The sequence below is a fragment of the Nannospalax galili genome, unplaced genomic scaffold, assembly GCF_000622305.1.
Source record: "Nannospalax galili isolate Female #2095 unplaced genomic scaffold, S.galili_v1.0 scaffold65, whole genome shotgun sequence".
NCBI lineage: Eukaryota > Metazoa > Chordata > Mammalia > Rodentia > Spalacidae > Nannospalax > Nannospalax galili.
Genome location: NW_008353294.1, coordinates 859871 through 863963, shown reverse-complemented (window position 1 = coordinate 863963; position 4093 = coordinate 859871).

The window sequence follows — 4093 nt, the reverse complement described above, 5'->3', positions numbered from 1 at the left end:
AAAAAAAAAAGAATTTTGAAATTTAGAATGTGAAAACACTATTTTACCAAACTACAATGAGATTAAAAAGCCATAAAATATTATGTGGGGATTGAAAGGTTGTAGTGAGTGTTTTGTGCTCTGTGCTCTGGCGTTTGGCTGAGGCTGATGTTCTCAGGTGGATCTGGATGGCTGAACTGGCAGATGAGCATATCATAATTATAGGAGGAAAAGGGGGGAGAGGATTACTGGAGTGAGTAAATAATAAATTAGTTCAAAAAAATTATCCTGTGCCAGAGCCAGTTGTGGAAAATAACAATGGCAGCACAATATTTGAATCTTTTGCATCAAATAAGCAAATAAAAGCAAATGCAAAATGGAAAGCGTGTGAAAAATATGCATTGCAGAAAAAGTCAATATATGGAGACAACCTGTGCCCATCAATGAAGAAAGAGAAAAAAGAAAATGTAATGAACAGTAGAACAATATTCAGCCATTCAAATAAAGGAAATACTTCTACTTACAACATGCATGAACCTAGAGAATATTATAAGTGAAGGATGAATAAACCTTTAATACACAATGGAAGAACTATAGCTAATGACTTGTTTGGTTCACATTTCCATAAAAGAGATAATTAGAAAAGTTCATGTACATATTAAATTATTCATTTGCAGTAATTTTTTTCTCTGTGGGTAAGGATATAAAAACCTTTGGTTTTTACAATTATGAAAACTAAACCAGCTGACAAGGCAACTTCATAAACTCAAAAGACAAGCTAAAGTACATATGGGCACAGTATCAGGATCTGTGAAGGAAAAAAAAAATACTAAAGGAAGTAAAAATGCATCTAGTGGACCTGAAAGAAAATAAATCTAAAATAATCAGTAGATAAGACTTCCAAGGTAACTTCAGAAGAGTCAATAGGAAGGGTGTAGACTTAACCCAAATCATGTAAGAGTGCATAGGAGTCCCTGGTAAGGAGCTGGAGAACATGAGGAGCTGTCTGGGAGGAACTGACTCTGTATACCTCGACTCTTCCAGGACAGAGTCAGAATCTGATGAGAAAGTACTAAGAATACAATCATAAATTAGTAGAAAAAGTGATATTGGAAAAAAATTACACCTAAAAGTAAAAGAAGTGAAAGAAATAGGACATCTTAAAAATTAAGTCACCACTCATTGTTAACTACAAAAAAATAGTAACAGATTTTTATACAGTTTTTTAAATTTTTATTTATGTGTATCTGTGTGAATGTATGCAATGTGTGCAGGTGTCTGGGAAGGCCAGAAAAGAATATAGGATCTCCTCGAGCTGGAGTTAAAGGAGGTTGTGAGCTATCCGTTGTGGGTGCTGGGAACTGAACTCAGTTCCTCTTGAAAGAACAGGAAATGCTTTTAATCACGGATCAATCTTTCCAGTGCTGTAAGAAAATATTCTGACAAAAACAACTAGGGAGAAGAGTTTATCCTGACTCACAGCCAAAATACAGTCTGTCATGCTTGGGAAGCCACAGCAACAGGAGCTTAAAGCAGCTCGTCACATCACATCCACAGTCAAGAGACAGAAAGCAGTGAATACTGCAAGGAAAGATTCCGAAGGTAGAAAAGAGGTCCTGAATGGCAGCCTTCCAAACTTTAGGAAGATAATATTCAAACAAAAATGAGAACTAAAAAGCATTTGAATTTCTATGGATTGAATTGTGAGCCTCAACAACAACAAAAAGCTCATATGTTAAAATACTAATTCCCAATACCTCAGATTATAATTTTTCTTAGAGAGAGGGTTTTTACAAAAATCATCCTGCAAAAACAGATCAGGATGAGCCTATATGCAAGGTTAATAGTATTCTAGTATAAAAATGAAATATAGAAACAGATACTCATGTAGCAAGAATGACATGAGAAGATCGGGTTATGAAAAAGGAACTAGCAAAATCAAGGACAAAATCATAGGAAATTTTGCTCACATCTCTCACTTGGAATCATGATTCCACATTTTGGATTTTTCCAGAGCCTCCAGAACTTGGGGGCAACATATTTCTTTTGCTTGGTCCACACCATTGATTACAAAAGGCTTAGAATATATAATACAGCAATCAGATTCCAAAGAGTGCTGACATCTGGGAAGATAATGTGGAATAGAATAAAATCCTCACAGACAAAGAAAATGTACCAGGAAGATATGTCCATAAAACAAATGAGCACTGTCTTGTACCAAAAAGGACAGAGTAGCAGCTGATAACAAAATGACGGGTAAAATTTAGAAGACTCGGAAATGATATATTAGGCATCAAACAGAACAAATCATAAAAAGATATTTATAGAAACAAATGATCAAGAGGTTAAAAATGCTGCTAGGGAATATTAAACAGCAAGAATATGCAAAGAATATGCAAAGCAGAGAAAGCTAAAATTCCCAGAGAACAAGTCAAACCATGAAAACAAATAATACAAAAATATGACAGAAGAAACCTTGTACAAGTGGCTAGAGCTCATCCTGTAGCCCCATCAGGCTTCAGAGTCACAGGAATCCTTCTTCCTTGGGTTCTGGAGTGCTGAGATTACATACTTTAGCCAGAACTCTGACTCAAAAAAAAATTTAATAAATAAAAAAGAAAATCCTAGTGAAATTTCAAAATTTTTAAGATAAAGGGGGGAAAATCACCTGGGCATCAAGCTAAGGCAGAAAACAGAAATAAAAAAAGAAAATATAATTAGGAATTTACTTGGAATATAATATTGATCTTTATCAAAATCTTCAAATCAACACTCTTTACTTTCTCCGGTCTTATTATTAGTTCTTTATTTCAATTTCTTTCCATTAATAAGACTTGGAGAAATATTGTTCAATCAGTTTTCTAAGTCCCTAAAGAGAAAGAAAATGATTTAAGTTCATCAAACTGAAGCACTAAAGTCCCCCAAATACCAATAAGCAATGCTGGGATGAGCTGACAAATGAGATGATAAACCAGTCCCAAACCCCGATGGGACATTGTTACCTTGTGACTGGACCACAGGGTCATTCCTTCCCAATGAGGAAGGTCACACACTCAAAACAGTAGAAAGATTTCTCAGTGACATGAGGAATTGGATTTTTATTATTCTTAAAATATTGATATCCACATCTGTCAGTGAATAGAGCACTTTTTTAAAAAATGATGTTAGGTAACTCAAGTGAAAAACATGTAACCTCAGATTTTTTTCTAATGTGTATTATGTGTTGTTAAAATTCAATCCTTGAGGGAGATGTAAACAATGTCCACCTCTTCCTAAGGTTCCAATGACAAAATCAGGTATGATTCCACCACAGTTCACTCTGAGTAACCAATTTATTGAGTTTACTTGCAGAGGATAGATAAGGGATTACTTACAGAAGTCTGCTTGCTACTCCCCCTAAGACCACACCAGAAAGTCTTCACCCTGGATGGGTGATGGCTCCCATAGCCCAGAGAGATGAAGATCCCCTCTCCCCTAGATTTACCTGCCTATACACTCTAGCCCCTCCCTTAGGACATGTGCAATAAGTGCAGAATTACCCACAGTAAGTTGGAAGGATGCTCAGGTAAAGTCCTATGATCTTCCCCTACCCTCCCATGAGGGGAGGTTAACAGCCAGCTGTGATGATCTTTTGCAGGAGGATACAGCTAAACTTGGTTATTTTGTGTAACAGTCCTCTGCAACAGTGTGTCTCTGTGTGGGGGTGTTTGCAGAGTCCAAAAGGGGGCATTGGATCTGCTGGACTGATATTATAGGCAGTTGCGAGCTGACCAACATGGGGCCTGAGAACCAGACTCTGATTCTTTGAAAGTCATCCCTCCATTCCCATGACCCAGGAAATTTTATATTCGGCAAATCTGAATTTAAATAAAGAAGGTAAAGATATTTCTTTAAACACAGAATAATGGAGTTTATGCCAGTGAACCTTTCTTGGGAGTATTACTAGAGAATGGGCATCATATAACCAAATGATGTCGGTAATTATGAAAATGGGATATTGAGGAGAATATATATGACATTTTCCTACATGTTCTTGGTGACTATCCTTAAAGCAGTAATATTTGTACTATTCTAAGATGTCTTTGCTTTAAATTAGGGGCTCAATACCATGGAC